Genomic DNA, 20,352 nt, shown 5'->3' with positions numbered 1-20,352 from the left:
CTCATCAGGTGAGCCCTGAGAGAGAAGATTAGGAAAATGCAGCTTGGCATGATAGGTGCTATAGCAAGATGGTGTAGAAACCACAGCTGTATATGAGCTCAGGGAGGGTAAGTCCAGCTGTTGCTACTGACCTATGCCTCTGGAAGTATCTAAATTAATGATTGCCAGAAGCTAAGGAAGAATCAGTGCAAGGAGACAGTGCCATTATCTGCGCAGATGAGTATCCCCAGCTGATTGCTCTTAGAGATAGGATTCTGGGCCTTGCTGACCTTTAATTTGATCCTAATTGACCTTTTGCCTTTTTTTAGGTTTTTTTTGATAATCAAGGTATTTTGGAAAACTTTTCATTCTCTTGTGAGACCTCACTTGCAGTATTATGTACAGTTCTGGTGTCCTCAACATAGGAAGGACATTGAGCTGTAGCAAGTCCAGAGGAGGGCCATGAGTTTGATCAGGGGACTGGAGCACCTCGCCTATGAAGAGAGGCTGAGAAAGTTGGGGCTGCTCAGCCTGAAGAGAAGGCTGCGTGGAGACCCTCATAGCAGCCTTCCAGTACCTGAAGGGGGCCTATAGGGATGCTGGGGAGGGACTCTTCATTAGGGACTGTAGTGACAGGACAAGGGGTAATGGGTTAAAACCCAGTCTAGATGGGGTCTAAGGAAGAAGTTCTTTACTGTTAGGGTGGTGAGGCACTAGAACGGTTTGCACAAGGAAGCTGTGAATGCTCCATCCCTGGCAGTGTTCAAGGCCAGTTTGGACGGAGCCTTGGGTGGGATGGTTTAGTGTGAGGTGTCCCTGCCCATGGCAGGTGGGTTGGAACTAGATGATCTTGAGGTCCTTTCCAACCCAAACCATTCTATGATTCTATGTAACTGAGTGACCCAAAAACCAGCCTTGCTAATGCTTCCCAGAAAGAACAGCCAAGAGGATGGTGCTAATTCACGAGCAGTAAGGAAAAACTGACAAAAAAAAAAAAAAAAGGGGGAGGGGGGAAGTCATATGTGAGAGAGATTTTGACTGTGAGGGTTGAAGAGTTAAGAGACACAGAGTAGCACAGAATTCAAGAGATGGAGAAAACTGCATCAAGTCTATGTATTGGTTTGATGTGATCAGGATAATCACATTTAAAATAACCTATCCTAAACAAAAAAATCTAAGTATTTCAATGCTAGAGCAGAAACTGGATTCAGCCTGCATAGTATTAGGAGAGAGCATACTGGAGAGAAATAAACCTAGTAAGGCAAGTCCATATCATCTTTGCTGGATCTCTAGGTCTATGTGTTACTGTCATTTAAATTAGAAAGTCAGTTGTAACAAATACAGATACTACATTGCCAATCAAAACAGCAGAGGAGATGATAGAATCTTGAAAACTGGAATCTGTCATAGGGGTAAGAAACTTTTTTTAATTATAGCTCAGCTACCAAGTTGCTGTAGTAACCTTTTAATGTATAACAAATCCTGGAATATTATTTTTGAGGTACCTTTTGAATAAGAACACTTTTTCAAATGTTTAATATTTCAGGTCTTTCACCTCTATGGACTTGTATCAGAGTTGTAAATGCTGTAAATTTCCTGTTATTCAGATGAGGATAAACTATGCCATCTTCTGTGATATGCTCAAAAGTGCAGAACAACTGGAGGATACCACAAACTTCACTTCTCTTTTGATATAAACGGTTTCTCATTCCTAGGTTTATGCATCACCCCAGATGTAGTTTTCTATAAATGCTTTTCCTTGTCACTTGCTTAAGTTCTGCAGTAAAAGACATGCCAGGCTCTTGGTCTCCCCAGAATGCAATCTTGAAATAAATGAACTTTTCTATTTAGACTGGATTACACCATTTAATGAATAGAAAACCCGCAGTGTCTTTCTCTGTTTCCTCTCCAAATTTATCTGTTAACTGTTACACTTCAAAGAAAAATAAACTCAGAAGACAGGTGGACACAGGGATTAACACGCTGTCATCTCCCTTGTCCTGTTCCATCCCTGTGGAGCTCCACCTCTTGTAGCTTTGCACGTCACAGGAGGACTGGTCAGGCCATGAGCTTGTGAGTGCACTTATTTGCAGGTGACCTTTGAGCCCGTGAATGTTAATGAACTAGAAAGAGTCTCAGATCTTGTTTGCTCAGAGTCCTAAATATATCCCAAGAAAGTCTGGGTTATGTGCAACCAGCATTCTTGTTAAATTGCAGTCAGAATTCAGTGGGCAGTAGAAGCAGAATGTAAACTGCAGAGGTATCACATCAGGAAAGGAATACTGCATTTCTCTGTGACGTCTTACCTTGTCTGAAGTGCTAATTAGTGAGGTTTTCATTTTCTCTTGGTTGTGTCTTTGTTTGCTCGCTCTTTCTCTGGTGAAAAGTCCAGTTCCAGTTGACTACAGTTGATCTGTTTCAGGCACATTGTAAGAAATTCAATATTGTAGCAAATTCAAATTAAATTTTGGCCTATTAGTAGCACCTTCTGAAGTCCTGCATCTTTTCTCTGCGGATTTACAACTGAGCTACAGTACTCTTCGCAAGTCACTTCTGCTATAACAGCTTCCGATAAGCAGACCTTCAACTTTGTAAAAGATCTGACAGATACTTGCAGAGTGGTTTTTTGCCAGAGAAGGACACGAGTATCTAATTCAAAGAGCAGTTTTCATATGGCGTTTTGGGAAAAGAAAAAATCTCACTCAGCCCTCAGCCACACCCCTGGCAGAAATTTGCTGTGATAGGGAGAGTCTCCTCTACACCCTCTTTCTTCCTTTCCGAGTTCAAGCTACATCGTGAAGCAGCTTATCACTCAAACAGTTCTGTGCTATCTTAATGAAAATCACAATCTTCATCCTAACAAATCGGCTGAGCAGAGACTATCAAAAAGTTGATATAAGACATTTGACCTGGAGGTTTAAAAAATCTGAGTAGAAATGAAGCATAAATGTCACTGAATAAACTAGACAGCCAAAGCAGAATGCAGAAAACACAGATATTTATATATTTGGGTGAAGATTCTTAGAAAAGAAAAAAATTAGTAGAGGAAACTAAATTGATTTAATTAAGACCAAATAGCCTTAATCAAAACACTAAATTCTGCTGATACTAGAATCAGTCTGGGGTCTCACCACTGACAGTGATGTGATGCTGGATCTCCCTAAGTGCAGATGAAGACTTAGCTAGTACGTCAGCTAGAATATTTGTAAGAGTTGGGGCAGCATGATTAGACGAGACAGGCAACTTCTCTTTACTGCAGCACCACAGTCAGTGCTACAGGCATGTTTGTGGGATGATGGGAAGGAATTCTCCTGGGGATAGCTCAGACCAGTGGTTTGGAAACAGAGTTCAACAGACACACGTTGACTGAGCTGTGTGTGGGAACAGTCTTAAGTATTGTGATTTGAATTGGAAACAAGATCCTTACGTCTGCTAGAAAACCTTTGAGCACATCTTAGTTAACAGTTTTACTAAGTTGGAGTCTCTGACTGTTTTAAAAATATAATGTGAAAGTCTGCTTAGATTTGTGATCATTATGTCTTCCTCTGCAGGCAAGAGAAGAATCAAGGATGATCCTGAATTTTCTCCATTACATTTAAGACTTTATTAAAGAGAACTTAGTGCTTTTGGTATGCAAGCAGATGAGCAAGAAAATAAGCCTTCTTCCTTGCCATCTTGTTTGGCTTGTCTATGCTCTTCCTATGCACAGATGTGGGAGTAAGTTTTACCTTTTTGAAGTCTACAGGAAAGATTGTTGGGTTTTTTTTGTGAGTGGGTTTTTGTTTTTTCTTTTCCCAATGCCAGCCTTTTTTATCCCTGAGGGAAGTGGGAGGAGATACAAATATCTGAGTCACCATCACCCCCTTTTATTTTTTCCCTGATGTTCTTGGGACTTTTTTGCCTTGGGATTGCTCTTGGACGAAGAAATGCTCCTAGTGAAACATAGCTTTTGTAGAAAGCATGTTTAGAGAAAGCCCAAGAAAGCAGTATGAAGATGCTCATTTAGTACAAGGCAGAAGGTGAACTTTTTTAACGTTGTTCTATGTTCATGGTATATTATCCTGCCCTTCAGCTTCAGAAGCAGTGCCTGCATTTGTGCTGTTCATGTAATTCCTTCACAGAAGCTTTTCTCCATGGTATTTCTTCTTTCAGAATTTCATCCAGTGTAACTGGGTTGCCAAGTGATTGCCTTTTCTTAATCCAAATCTTTTCAAGCATCTTTCCTGTCTTAGAACAAAGTGATTTAAAAATAACAGTTATGTATAACTGAGTCATCAGGGTTTGTATACATGATCGTTTGTGGCTTTATTACTCTTGGCCATTTTCTTTTACCTTCCCCAATAAATGACCTGAGGGAAGTATTTTTTTGAGAGATCCTTTATTTAGCTTTATCGGAAGTTACTTTAGTCATCTTAAAATAACTCACAAATAGCTCTTTTACATTCCTGTGTAGAATAGAAAGCCAGGGAGGGACAAGATTTGCCAAACAGGAGTAACAGATTTTCATTATCCTGTGTATCAATGACTGGAACAATTGCTCATTAAGCGAGATCAGTTAAACTTACTTTGAATGTATGAGGGCTTTGCAAATGGGACTAACCACCATGTTTTCAGACATTCTAGCATGGCCTGTTTTGAATCTCCCTCTTTATGTAAGTAATAATTCACAAAAATCCCCTAAGCAAGAATTAGTATCTAGTGAGTCATGTCCCATCTAAGTATTTTAACTGTTGACCTAGAGCATCGTGTAACAGCAAGAGTGACCAGAAAGCGCTCTTACTCAAAATACCTAGCTATCCTAGTAGTTAGGGTATTCTGACAGCTGAGAAACCGAGGTTTCTTGTATGACAGGGTAAGAAAACAGATATTAACCAAATGTTTGTGCAACTTTTGGTTTTTTTTGGCTGCCAATAGGTTAGTCACACAGTCCTGATTATAGGAGGAAAAGCCAGTCTGTCCACAAACTCTGAGAAGTTGTGGATTTCCTAGCTTTTTTGCAACACAGTGTGAACATTCACACTCACTCTCGGCCTCCATCTTAGGCTTGCTTCTAGGAACAGAGAAGTGCCAGAGGTGTCATGGCTGCCTGAAGTTGCTGCCTTGCTATCAGGGGCAACAGCTTCTTGCTGTTTCTGTTGTGAACTGAACAAGTTTAATCTTTAAAAAGTTGTGGGGTTTTTGTCCCCATCCGTCATACTGGAAGCTGTTCCTGAATTTAGCAATTACTGATGAGGCTTCCTTCTATCTCCCAGCTTTATTTTTATTCCTGGCTAGGTTGTATTTCTGTTTTTGTGCCTAGTTTAGATATTTTCTTTCATCTGCCATAGTGATTATCAGCCTGTGTTTTCCTAGGGTTAAACAAGCCGTTCTTTTTTCTTTTGGTCTCTTATTATATGATAATATCCCATTTTCCCAGTTATTTCGTTACTCTGTGCAGTCAGATTCTCTGAGATTTTGCTGCTAATGAAACAGTACCAAAGAAAAACACTTGCTTAGGCAGTTGCTGTTGGCTGTTGCTGTTGCAAGTGCTGTTGCCCCTATTTCATCTCCCTTTCGCTAGGAGTGCCGTCGGAGTGAAGCCTTTCCCTGCTGACCACAAAGGCTCATGCTTTTATTTCTTGAGTTGGTGAAGTGTGGTTCCGTGGCCAGCCAAGGAGTGTGACAGCCTCAACCCAATCTGGTAGGATTTTTTAATTCTAAATTTTATGTCTGAGGGACTGATTTGGATGCTGGGGAGTGGAATGGCACCAAGTTGTCATAATCTGGGCTTGTCTGCAACTGCATGGCAAGGGCCTGGGGGGCAGAGAGGGTTTGCATGGGCATGGGGCATGTTACAGAGTGAGCACCTTCCACTTGCAAGCCAAGAGCTTGAAGCAGCATGATGCACCTTAACAGAGCAGTGCAGGCATGGCCCTGCTGTTTAATCAATGATTATAAAATGCCCTGGGATTAAAAAAATAAGAAACAGAATGTTTAAGGGCGTAAGGGATATCTTTGCTAAAACCCAAACATTTCAAGAAAAGCTACTGATGAATCCCTATCATACAGTAGTGCTAAACTGCCTGCTGCAAATTTCCCTCTCCTGCTTTGAAGAATGCAAAACATTCTTAGCTCTCTCCAGTTAAAAAAAGTTCACTTAAAAAATGTTCATAGGATTTTCTCCTGTTTTCTGAGGCAAAAAAAGGCAAATTTAGTTGTGTTAAACGGTGGTGAGTTTACACTTAACAAGTTCTCAGCAAGAGCTTTAAAGAAATGTGATAGGGGACATGATGTGAAAGTGGCTGCATGAGACAGTGAAAGTGCATGATTATGATTCAAACTCCTTTTTCTCCTAAAGGGAGAAGAAAGGTGTGGACAGAGCATGACAGGAAAATAAGAATCATATTAAGTTAAATGACATGCCAAAGAATAAAATTGAGCTGAAGGGGGTATAGGAAACCCTGAAAATGGGGAGGTTTGTATCTAATCTTCGTGTCTTTTTCATATTTATGTAACCAATTAACAGTAATGGCTTAGAACTCAGTTTGCTCTTCAGGCATTGGTTCTTGGCAACAAAATTGTGTCTGTCTGGTCAATATATAGCCTCCTGTGCTCAACTGAAAAGGATATGAGAAAGATGTGAAGGTTAGGCCTTCCATGCTGCAGAAGGGGTTGCTGCAAGATGAGGTGGGACTGCACTCAAGAGAAAATGCTCAATTGTAGTTTTCAACTCCCAGACCTGAACTACTGGCAAAATAAGAGCTAGAGAGGAGAGTTGCATACCTGTTGGTTTCTTGCTTGATTTTTCTGTTCTTTCTGAATGCTTAGAGGTAGATGGAGATGAAACATGAAGTCTAAGCACCAGAAAAGAGATAATTTTTCCCTGTAGAACAATGCAACTGTTAAAGAATCCAGTTCTCTGTCATGTGTTGCTGTATACACAGACAAAGCAAGTGCTGCCACTCTGGGATAATAACACTTTGCAGTTGTCCTCGGCAGGGGACAGTCATACTCAAGATGTATTTGTTTGAGGGGTTTGCTTTGGCTGTGTGGGTGTAAGAGGATGTGCATGCAATCTGATATCTTCTGTTTTTCAGAAAAGTGGGGCCTGCACAAACAGGGGAAATATGCCTGTTAGCTGAGAAAAGCAGTCACTGACCAGCAGTTATCATCAGGTCATGAAAACAGTGTCCTGCCTCACCTACCAGGAGCTTACACTGCCATGGGAAGGAGACACATCAACTCTGAATGGCAACAACAAACAGCTACAGATGGTTTATAAAGCTGCCTTGCTTTGTTTCTAAGAGATGCTGTGGCCTGGCTTACCCCAACTTGCTGTGAGCACCCCTTCAGTAGTAAACAAAGCTGGAGAACTGATGCCATGCTTAGGCACAAATTCGGCCTTCTAAAAGTGAAACAAAGTGAAAAGAGCTCTCTTACAACAACAAAGGAACAACATTGCAACAAACAGAGAACAATTTTATTTTATTTATCCCTTCTGCCTCAGGCTCTTAAATGAACCAGTTCCAGCCCTGTTGGAGGCATTTGCAGTCAGCCTGTTTGTGAATTTGTCAGGCTCCAACTTAAAATTGGTTCTTCTGATTCCCATTACTCCTGATGGAAAGCTGTTCCAGAGCTGAGCGTCTCTGAGAATGCCAGAAGGCATCTGAGTGTCTGTTTTTTTTACCTTTTGGAATAATTTGGAGGAGAATCATAAAGGAATATTACAAATCACTTTTTGTTTTTACTTTTTAGTGTTCATTAGAAGGGAATACAGTCTTGCAAGACACTGCTATGATTAATCCCTTGTCTTTGGAGTCATTGTGGCAATGGCCCTCTATTTCCATGTTTAAACGAGCTTGAAGGTTAACAATATTCTTTCCTAACATAACAGATTCTCTATATGATAATATATCTCTATATGATAATAAGAACTTTGGTGCAATCATTCCGTTGCACAGCCTGATAAAGAAGGTCTGTGTTTCTTTGTTTTATTACATTACATTACAATTGGCATCATAAATGTATGGCACAAGAAGCATTCACAGTTCAGTAACTTTTACTGGGTGTAATGGTCTTTAAAGATCTCTCTTAGTAGGCATGGATAGGTAGAGAAATGCAAAATCATACCAGTCCTTGATGGCTCTCTATCACTGTTTTCCTCAGTCTCTCACACTCTGCATTTATTGATTTATAGGTATTTATACAATTTTCCACTGACCAGGAAATCATTAGCATTAAAACTAAATATGACTCAAGCAATGCCCGTGTTTCTATGTAAGCCATAGTGAATGGGACATAGTATTGTCAGCTGGGTCTAAAAAAGCCGTGCTTTAGGCACGGCACACAGGCTAGTTGCAGAGCTGGGCTGCTGCTGACAGGCCACAGGTAGAATTATCATGTTGTTGTCAGCCTTCTGCAGTGATTACCTGTAGGTATTAAGCAGAAGATCTTGCCCCCTTATCTGCCTCTTCACTGATTTGTTCCATACAAAACTTAGCTATGAGTTTTGTGCAGACTGCTTAAACTTGGCTGTGACTCACAAAGACATGAATACAGTAATGCCTTTTTTCTTAACTGAGTTTCTTAAACATTCAGAGCAAGAAAAAAAAAATAAAAAAATAACACATGTACACCACAGATCTGAAACTTTGATAAGCTTCTAAGTAGTGTTGTATAGGCTTTGTTCATCTTCGTATATCAGATTCTCACTCGTGGTACTGGATAAGCTTAGCACAAGAAAAGAAGCATTTAATAAAAGGAAAAAATCCAATAAAGGTCACATTTCTGTACATTACTTTCTTACAACTTATTTAAAGGAGAGGGGTTTTTTTAAATTAAAAGTAATACAAAAACTGAAAACTAGAGTGCAGGCCCAAAAAAATTTATGTGCATCCTGTACAAGTTAATCTGTTCACCTCAAGGAAGTTTATCTTCAGAGATCAGAAGACTTAAATCAGACTCAGATATATGTTCTCTCACGTCACCTTTCATGCTTTAAAGAGCAAAACTTAAAGCTGAAGGAGATTCTGATGCTCCTGTTGATATATTTTTTAGGGGCTTTAAGGAATTTGATGGAGCTAACTTTGTCTTTGTGAGTACAGGGTGCAAGAGCTGAAATTCATTGTAGCTTCCAGTGTGCAAATCACACCAAGAACGTTTTCCTATTTGTTATTAACCCATGACAAAAGGACAAAGTCTGTGGAGCCATTTCTGCAATACTGACAAACCCCAGAAATCTGTTGCTCAGGAACACATTTTCAGAGAGTACTGTACAGTGAAATTTTGCTGCTAATAAAAAAAGGCACTTGACTCCCATTGCAAGTAAAAGGCCGTAACTCACAGCAGCAATTACAGCAACCACCAGTGTATTGAATTGTCATAATTTAAACATGTTGTGCTCATCTGAAATTGTTTTTTCTGCAAAAGTCTTGTTTGTGTAACCGTTATGTGCACATCATGTTATCAATCTGGACAGACTGTGTAGGTTGGAGAGCGGCTTGACAGTAGTTCTTTCTTGATAGAAAAAATTACATTAATCTTGCGTTTCCATAACATCTACTAGAAAATGATTTCTTGAAATAGAGTAAAATTAGCCCCATGACTTTTCTAACACATACTTTCTTAAATAAAACCATATTTGCTCTTTGAGTTCTTATGAAAAGCTTAAAATGAGAGCATGCTTCAGCCCAGAGGAGCTTTTTGGTCCTGGCACTCTGAAAAGCAGCAGCCAAGAGCCAAGTGTGGTTTGGGAGCAGGTCGCAGAGTCCAGCCTCAATCAGCCTTTGGGTACTCTTAATTTTTGTGCTCCTGGCATCCTTCACTCCCTTCTAAAGGAAGATTAGGCAAAGCCAGAACAGTTGAACAAAATTTCTTATGTGTTAACATTCTTCAGGGGAAAAGTGCTGTCAAAATTCCTCATCCATTTCTGTATCTCAGTCTACGTGTGGTTTATACTGTATGGCCTTAACATAATAATTTACATAATTGAATTGCTCATAAAGGCTACTATAACTGAATTTCCCAGACACTTAGATACTGAACTGTTCTAACAGCAAACCCATAAAACCACTACAGAGATTAATAAAGCTGACAAACCTGAGCTGGATTTCTGCAGCTGACCAAATTTTTCAGTTTGGCCACAACATAACATAATAAAATTTATGCTGACATTTTCAAATCTGGCTTCCTGACCCCAAACACTCAGTCCTTAGATAGACAGCTGTACAGCCTTGAATAACTTACTGCTTAGGAAAATCAGTCCTACAGCTGTCAAATGAAGGAATTTGTGACACTGCAGAAGCCCAAGCTTGAAAGCATAGGCTCTGCTATGGAAGCCTGTAAGAATTCATCCTGTGTATGACTTTAGGTATTTCACATTCAAAAGCAGTTCCAGTGCTGATGAATTCTGAGTGGCCCCCTCCACCATGTTGCCCACCTCGTGTAGCTGCCGGAGGGTGCAGACATGGCCCAGATAAAGCAAACCCTACAAGCCTCCTCCACCAAGTGCTGGACACAGCCTACGACTTCCTCTTCTCAGGCACTTTATTGGCAGCCTGTGTTGTGTGTCAGGGTGAAGGTGCTGTCCCACAGCCCACCCACCCCCTGTGCCTCAGTGAGGGCTTGGATTTTGTGTTTATTACCTCACAGTGACACCTGCTGGAAAAGAACCGTCATTCAGCCGGGGAATATTTTCTTGTAGCATGAATTAAACATTAACTGGACATCATGTGTGGCAAGGACCACAGTAAAGACTGGCACAAGTGAAAGATACCAGAAGAGTATTATAAAACTTGCTGATATCCACCACAACCCAGTAAAGGAGCCTGTTCCCAATTCTTATCTCATTAATGCGTACCTCAAAGGTGGGTGTTAGGAGGATGGTGCAAGGCTCTTTCAGGTGGCACCCAGTGACAGGATGAGGAGCAGTGGCCATAAACTAAACCACAAGAAGTTTCACCTCAACACAAGGAAGAACTTCTTTACGTTGAGGGTGGCAGAGCACTGGAATAGGCTGCCCAGGGAGGTTGTGGAGTCTCCCTCTCTGGAGACATTCAAAACCCACCTGGATGTGTTCCTGTGTAACCTGCTCTAGGTGGCCCTGCCTTGGCATGGAGGGTTGGACTAGGTGACCTCCAGAGGTACCTTCCAACCATAATGATTACGTGATCCTGTGATATTCCTAAAAACACATAATGGTTGACAAGAGTTTTACAATCAAAGTCTGGCACCACTGGAGTTCCAGACCAACCCTCAGAGGAGCATGCTGTGTTTCTCTGCAGCGATCTCTGAGGATATGGAAGTCGTTTCTCAGACACCGGGTGTAGTTTTTACCTCCAGTCCTTGCGGACTTTGTCAGCTTCCTGTGGGATTCAGAAAGCGGAAGGAAGGTAGGGAGGAAATCTGCCACAGGGCGTTCCAAGAAGCTATTCCTTGATGTAGGCGCCTAACGCTGGATACCGGCAGACTGCATGGGCTTTTCCTTCTCAATAAAATACCACTAGGTGTCACTAAACGCCAGGGATTGACAGTACTGGTCTCGCAGGATGTGCGTGAAAGCGGTAACGCTGCATATTTCACGGGCACGCCTGGTTTTGACTACGGGGTTTTTCCTTTGCAATGTCCAAAGCGTGAGGTCATTGTAGCTTTTAGCAAGATTTGCATTTGTTTTAGGAAACACCTCTGGCTTCCAAGCAGTACACATAAACACTAGACTTTCTAATTTTAATGGAAAAACCTTATTTTGCATACAACATGAGTGAAATAACCTTGGTCTGTAGAAGCTATTAAATTATATATGTTAGTATTTGAGAGGAGCTAATTCGGTCTCAGGATTAAATAGTGGTGGTGTTTCACATGCAGTTTTCCTGCCATGTGTATTTGCCCTTGGTGGAACTCTCCCCATTATTTCATGTAGGCAAAGTAAAAGCTGTATTTGCTTTTACAAAATCTCTTGTGCACCTTCAGTATGTAACCAAGTGTTAGAACTGAGGCTGGCAATGAAACTTCAGCAACAGCTTTGTCCAGCCTTCCTTCATTTTGCACAGCAAGCATGGTGTAAACCATTTTTTTCCCCAAGTGTGGTATTCTACTATTCTGTGTCTCAGTCTGAGTCATCTTTTCCTCTGGAGGTGCAGGAGGACACAGAGAGGAAGAACATTTTGAGTACAGTGGCTGATGTGGGAGGTGTATCAGGGGTCTTGCAGCAGCCTCTTGACTAGAACTCTGCTCCTTTCGCTGCCCCAGTGTCTAGTTTCTCAAAAAGGAAGAATGAAGAGTCAGGATGTAATTGTGAACAGCCAGAGAGCAGGGCTAAGGGTCCTACACTGCAGAATGGATGCAGCCTCAAAGTCTGTGGCTACCTCTGCCTCTAGCACCTGTAAAGTGTCTAAGAAGTGGCAAATGTCTGTGCTGGAGATACTGATGCTGGGCTCTGACACATGGCCCCAGGTGTAGCTCCATAAGGCACAGCTTCCTTAAACTGGCAGTGCTGAGGAGCTCCTGGGAAAGCTCCTGAAGATATTTTGTTTCTTCAGTTGCATATTTGGCACCAAAGTCAGGAGGGAAGTGTACGCTGGAGAAGGAATAACAGAGAGAAAACTGAATAACCATTCCTTCTACTGAAGGAACAGAAGTTCTGCAGAATAAAAGTAACATTTGTGCCTACTGGTAATGACTTCTTCATAATGCATACAGAGGAACTGCGCTGAGACTACCTGCTTAAGTTTTGTTCTTTGTCATGTGATAGAAATATTCTCTGAAATTTTCCTTTGCTGAATGAACACTCAAATTAATAGCTCTTTCAGTGTATATTTAGTTCAACCTCTCCTTCTCTGAGGGAAAAAAAAACACAGTCTAGTACCACAGATTTTATAACTACGATTTTCTCTGACAGGGAATAACAATAATAAACCTCTTACTGCTCTGATTATTTAGCTTGCCTGTACTTCTCTTCCCCACTCAGACAAACTGTTGTTAATTTTGATCTTCGATGTAGTCTTCTCATGAACAGAGCGATAAAATTCTCTGGCACAGGTTTTTTTCACATAGGAAAAGAAGATGACCTTATCTTAGGTACCTCACAAGAATATTTTAAGGTTTAGTACATGCCTGTTTGCAGAGAAGATTATATTATATTGAAGCTGAAAAGCAATAAACATGACTTTATACTTCTTTGATCATAAAAAGTGCATTAGTGCTTTTCCTCATCTCTCAAATAAGCAGCATTGCTGCCCATTCCTAGACATCCATCAAAAATATATCTATAAAACAGGAAGAAAAATAATTATAAGGTAAAGAAGATAAAGAATTATAAATAAACAAATACATAAGTAATTCATTTTTAGATGACAATTGGAATCTCTTTCACTTGGTTCTTTTGATCTCCGTGAGGCTCATTAAATTGTGGATGGCAGATACTGCTTCCATGTTTGAGAAAGAATCTAGAGTGCTGCTTAAGCTCAAGCAAAACTTTCAAAGGTAATGAGGCTTGGGACTTATGGACCAGAAAGTATAGCTTGATTTGCATGCATTTTCCACCTCCCCTGCTGCTTATTTGCATTGTGTTCTTCATTTTTCAGCCAGCTCATAAATCCTCTGCTGATTTGTTAATATTTGCACAGTGCCCATAAGCACTACCAATGTTCTTCAGGTAGGCAGGGAGGAAAAGCGCTGGCCCAGTCAGCTTCCAATCAAATGACTTGAGTTGTGATACTCTCACTTTCATGGGCTGTCTATCCTGGAGGAACATCAAGGATTTTCCATAGCAACTGTGAATGATAAAATCATGAAAATGGGTTCTAAATTGAAAGCCTATAATTGAAAGGAAGAGGTGAAAAACACATTTCCTTGGGTTCCACCTGTAAAGGATATAGGCATTCTCTATTTTTCTGTGTACATCCTGTTTTATTTTTCTTTCTGTTGGTTTTGTTGTTGTGGCTGTTTTTAATTTATATTCCTTTGCTGGTTAGGTTTGAGGTTACCTGCAAAACAAAGGTCTGTGTAAGGAATGATGTGGAACTGCCTCATCAGAGATTCTGAAAACAAAATAGCTCTTTGGCTTCCAGTTGACTACCTTTGCCCAGGTTGTGCCACATGCTGCACTAATTATCTCTGTAGGCTAGTGCTGAACCTCAGCACAGAGGGAAGTGAGACCCTTTGCATCTGGAATGGACTCCCATGGCAAGGAAGGCTTGCAAACTTGCCCTGTATTATGGACAAGAAGTTGTGTCCTAATACCCTACCAAGACAATGAAAGTGCAGCATCATAAAAGCAGAAGAACAAACATCTTCTGTAAGGTAAAACAGACAAGCAAATTCTAAACCCACAAACAGCTTGTATTGTAACTAGGTTTATTACCAAAGTGCGCTGTAATAGGTTCCTCCCTTTGTTCTGGTGCTTAGCAATTTCCTTTTTCATACCAGTTGACTTCGACAAAGATACCCCCGATTAGTATGCTGAGGTGTCATAAAGGAGTGTTATAAAGTACATGAAAGAAGAATACAGCTATATAAGCATGCCTGTACACCTACTGATCGCTCCTGCATGTCCTTGCTGTCTTCAAGCACAGAGCATGAGAACCTGCTACTGAGGTGAGCAGCCGCGCCCATTTCAGCCTGCTCCCCTGCCTGGCACTGGGATGGCTCCATGCTCGCAGGTACATGGCAAGAGCCCGTGCATGCTGCAATCTAAAACAAGTTCTCACCATGCTGCCTTTTTACTTTGACTTAGTAAAGAGATCAAGAAGTGTGGCAATGGAGATAAATTTAGTGCTTGTTTTTATGGTGAGTGATGTTTCATGTGCTGTTGGAAGTCTCTGAAGGAGTTTTAAAAGCAGAGCGAGTTGCAACAAGACAGAAAAGGATGAAGAGAGCTGTTCACCCCTACATGGCAATACTAGTATGGAAGCTTTTTGTATAAACTGCATCATCTCTTTGTATATAAGCTCCTGCTGAGATTGAATCCTAACCAGGACAAAAGCACAGAACAAGGAAGCTGCTATTGCTTAAATATGTGATAGATTACTTTCTCCCTCTTTCCTGTATGGTTTAAAGAGTGAACAGCAGGCATATCATGTTCCCACTCTGCAGCACTTCTTTTATAATGCAAACAAAATTTCCTTAAAAACTACAAAGGAGCTTCTGAGAATATGTTGCTATCAACAAAGCCTTTGACAATAGGCAAGAATAAAAACTGAAAATACATTTTTCTTGTAGCAGTCCTACAAATTCATTGAAGGTTGATTGTGAAAGTACAGTACCTCTTATTAAGCCAAATCACAAAGAAACCATGAAATCAAAGACACGGCTATGAAACATATAATCAGCTGTTAAAATAGAAAAAGTAAATCATGCTCAGAGAATAACATTTTGCACTATAAAGATACCAACCAGTAGCTACAAAGAGGAAAGCAAAAAGGCATTCTCTCCAGTTTCCAAAAAAAAAACTTGTGCTCAGGAGCCTAAGATTTGAAAAGATTTATAGCTTCCCTTTCTATATCAAAATTACTATGTTTTGACACAAAGCACAGATTAAGAATGGTATGTGGATAATGGCTGGAAGATTTTAACGGTGAGATGTTGTGACCATTTCCCTCCCTCAGCTGTAGCTGTTGCTAGACAGGAGCGTGTGGTTTGCTGAATGACCCCGTGGTATGTCAGTAGGTTTTGTCTTCAGCGTTAGCCCCCTCAGTGATGAGCCAGGGTAATCAGAAGCCTGTCTGAACAGAGGAAAAGAAGAATATCAAAAGGCAGATTGGAATTGGTATTCAAATGAATAGCATGAAATCTCAAAGTGAGATTACCAGGGTAATGGTAACACAGTTATCTCAAAAAGAAGGCTGTTACTTTTAGAAATGGGATTTCACCAAAAAAGAGAATAAAGGGATCAGCACCAAAGAAACTGTGACTGTCAGATGAAAGGTGAATCTTTAATATGAAACACTTCTTTACCTACTGTCATGACATCGGCAAATACGTTTATATTGCAGATTTTTATCTTTAACCAAACAATAACATACTAAAATAAACAGAATGAAAATTTTATGCTTTCTCCAGAATCTGAGATGAAAAAACCAAAAGGGATTTTTTGATTAACAATATTAGTTATGATGTTAGATATATCCTTGTGAATAAAACCCACAAGAAGCATGTATTGTAACTAAGGAAGTTGGCTGGTTTACCGTCTTCATTATATGATTATTAAAAGATTGTAGTACTTATTTGTATTTACTTTGAGTAAGATGCTATTTATTATTCTGTGGTTTGTAACAAAGGCTAAATTGCTCTGAAAGGAGAATGAAAGAATTCAAGTGAGAGGCATTATTGCCTAAGGGAATGTGTCTGAAGGTTCTTAGATGCTATAGAATCATAGAATAGTTCGGGTTGGAAAGGACCTCAAGATCATCTGGTTCCAACCCCCCTGCCATGGGCAGGGACACCTCACACTAAACCATCCCACACAAGGCTTCATCCAGCCTGGCCTTGAACACTGCCAGGGATGGAGCACTCACAACCTCCCTGGGCAACCCATTCCAGTGCCTCACCATCCTAACAGGAAAGAATTCCCTCCTTATACCCAACCTGAACTTCCCCTGTTTAAGTTTTAACCCGTTACCCCTTGTCCTGTCACTACAGTCCCTGATGAAGAGTCCCTCCCCAGCATCCCTATAGGCCCCGTTCAGGTACTGGAACACTGCTATGAGGTCTCCACGCAGCCTTCTCTTCTCCAGGCTGAACAGCCCCAACTTCCTCAGCCTGTCTTCATACGGGAGGTGCTCCAGTCCCCTGATCATCCTCGTGGCCCTCCTCTGGACTTGTTCCAACAGCTCCATGTCCTTTTTGTGTTGAGGACACCAGAACTGTACACAATACTCCAGGTGAGGTCAATGACCAGAACATGACAATGACCAGAACATAAGGACCTGTATGGAACTAAAGTATATGGAACTAATGTGCAAAATTTCTTCATGTGTTGGTACCATGCTTCTTTACAGTCAAAAGTGGTGAGCCAATAAAATGGTTACCTTTTGTTCTGGTCTTTGAATTTCACATTTCTTGCACACCATGTAAGTGTGCTTTTGGTTGTCTGCAATATTTTATTGATAGATGATTAACTTAGAAAATGCCTTGTCCATCAATTCTGGGTTTTGAAAGAAAATTGGAGGCTACTTTTGAATGTTCAGAGGTGAATGAACCCCAAGGAATTCCTCAAATTCCAGGAGAGAGCTGGCCATTGACTGTACTTGCCAGTAGGCACAGCCACATGCCAGCTGCATGAGAATATGTGTAGGTAGTGTTATGTTTTATGTTTTCCTTCAAAAACATGCCAAATCTTGTGAGCCTTGTAGGTCTATACTTTTCCAGGGACCACACCTGGAGTAATGCTGTCATAGAGATTGCTAGGGATCAGAACAGTGGGATATTGAAAAGCTGATGCATTTGTTTGTTTGTTTGTTTGTTTGTCTTAAATAGTCTATATGGCTGTTAAATAACATTCAATGATTTCTTATATACATTGAAATAAAATCAACCTGAAAAAGAAAAGATGTAGTGCTGAGTTGCAAGTAGGCTGTGGAGTTTATTTCAGAAGGAATTTCCCTGCTCTCTCTATCACTCCCTGCCCTGCTTTGTTTGAACAGATCAGCACTCCTGCTCTCAAAGCCAGACACACAGTTCCATTTTGCTAAACCCTGAGAAACATAGTTTTCCAACAGGATTCTTTGTTTTTCTAAGCATCACTTGGTTGTCAGTGTTCTGTCTCCAGTGGAAAACTCAGCCTTTTTTTATGTGCTAGCCAGTTTCTTTTACTGAAAGGAAAAAAAAAAAAAAGACCAACATTTCTGTTCCCTTTGAAGTTGGCCTCTGAGCAAAATGCCACCTCCTGCTTCACAAGCAGAACATCTGACAAGCTTCTTCCATTGATGTTAGTGAGAAAAGCACATCCCGGTGACCAGATAAGCTCAAACAGACATGTGTTTCTTCTTCTGCCTGAAACATTTATTGTGCCCTGATTATCCAGAGGGATATCTAATATCAGCATCGATGCCCTTTGTGGCTCACATGGTACCTTCCCTCCCCACAGCAAAGACATCTCTGCCATGGTATTCCATTCCTGACAGCTGGCACATATGCCCAAAGATCCTGACCCATAAGACCACTGTGTACCTGAACTGTGCAAATTCCAAGGCTAGATAAGAGATAGATAAGATCCTTATTTATTGTAAAACAGGAAATTCAAGTGCTGTGCAATCCCCTGCTGCAAGTCGCTCTGTCTCTTGATGCCTCACATATTGTTTGTCCTCTTTACCCTGCGTACATCCTACCTTCCTGAACAACACGGCATATTGCAAATGGAACACAGGACTGGCAGGGTGATTTCTGTGCACCAGTGAAAGAGCTGTATGTATGCCTCTGCCTTGTCCTGCAAGAATGAAACGTTTTCTGTGGAAATGCCACAGTCCTCATAGACTATCTTCTCTTGTGTTGCAGTTAGTAGAGGAGAAAGAGGTAATAGGTACGTAATGTAAAGAAAAGTGAATGAAAGGATGCTAGTTATAAAATCATAATGATTTCATTAATTTGATTACAAACATCTTGATGAGGTGATGACAGAATCCAGACATCTTTTTTTCACCATGTTTACCAGCAGGCTGTTGAAAAACAGCTAACTGCATGGGAACATGTGTTTTGGGCCCTTTTCTAACCAACGCATGCAGCTGTACATCCCCTGGCCAACTGCAGAAGGAGCTGCAGTTCACAGTCTGCGGGCTGAGCAGTGCAGAGAAGGACACAGTTCAAGCATTGTGATCTTGAGAAAGTGCTAAGCCTGTGTGCACTTCTGTTCTCAATGACTCTTATAAAAATGTGGAATATTTTTAACTTGTAGTCAGGGTGTCTTAGTTTTCATTATCTTGCTCCTGCCTAGGAATTACTGCTGTGGATGTCACCAGTGTCTTTTGTATCTTTGCAGATTTGCATACCAGCAAGCACCTGGACCTTTAGCAAATACAGATGAGAAGGTGTTGCAAACAAGCAAAGGAGCCTTCATGTATTACTGTTACTGACAGGTTTGTTCAGTGTACAAACTTATTGTGCAAAATCTGAAAAACACTGTCAAGGAAGTACCCAGACACAATTACTTGAATGGATCAGCTCTGCTTGGTCCTGGGAGGTGATCCATCTGACACAAGCAAATGGACTGAAAAGCCAACTTTGTAATGCCGCCAGGGTATCGACAATTGCTTGAATAAAACAAGAGATGCTGCAGTCGTCAGACTTTCAGAAAGATGCAGCTAATTAGCGGCACAGTTACTGATGCCTTCTTCATGTAGCATTAAATCAACAGCTTGCTCAAAAATAATAGCTGAGACAGGGAACGAGTAAGTCCCTTGTGTGCACCCAGTTCTGGTTACCTGAATGATGCTTAGGCTAATTCGTATCTCACGGTACAGAACATCTTGCTTTCTTTTGTGGAAGGCAAACAAGTATCTTCATCTTAATCAGTTGGGGTCATTGTTCTTTTGCTTACTTTCATCCAGTCAGAGAAGTATGGTTAATAGTCACATTTATTAATTTGTATCAATCAGATTAATAACTTGTTTTCTAACTCCTTTATATTCTGTAAAGACCAAGATTATTTTTTTGTAGAGCAAGCAGTCCTGGAAGGTCACTTTGTCCTATGTGACTTCAGGTGTAACTTTGGCAAAACTCACTGTGCCATCTAAATAAATAAATGGTATTAGACCTCTCCGGCTGCATTGGTTTTTGAAAAAAAACCCACCATGTTGTTGCAAAGCACCACTGCATGATAGATTGTCCTGATAAACCGCTACACCTGCTTTGGAAATTTTAAAATGTATCTTTGATCTGCTGCTGCTGATTCATGTAGCTTTCACAGGGCACTTGGCAACAGAGCAAAGCAATTTGTAATAAGGAACCACCGAAATATTACTACAGAAACATACTAGAAAAACATCATAAAGCATGTAACAGGGTTCAGTAACTAATTCGTAATTGCTACCTGGGGGGAAAAAGAATCACATTTTGTAAAGTTTCAGTAAATCTGCAGTCTAACCTGTGAATTTTAATTAAGTAACTTGAACCAGCAAATGAGTGCACAGGAAATGCTGCTGCTCTACTGCACTCTAGTGAGTGCTGAAATCTACTGCACTCATCGTCTTAGCAAAAATTGAGCCCTGCTGAAACACCCTTCCAGAGGGACGTAGCCTGACAACTAATTTCAAGGCAGTGTCTCACCAGTGAGATTTCCTTAGATAAACAAGTGTCACCAGCTGGGCTTGCTGCCGTTGCTGTGCCATGCTTTTTGGTGCTGTTGCCGTGCCTTTGGTGATTCCACACCTCTGACAGCTGTGGTCTATATTCTGTGGACTTAAT

Source organism: Lathamus discolor, chromosome Z (assembly GCF_037157495.1).
Source record: "Lathamus discolor isolate bLatDis1 chromosome Z, bLatDis1.hap1, whole genome shotgun sequence".
In the NCBI taxonomy this organism is placed as follows: Eukaryota; Metazoa; Chordata; class Aves; order Psittaciformes; family Psittacidae; genus Lathamus; species Lathamus discolor.
The sequence above is the reverse complement of the archived record's forward strand: the minus strand, read 5'-3'. Positions refer to the sequence as shown.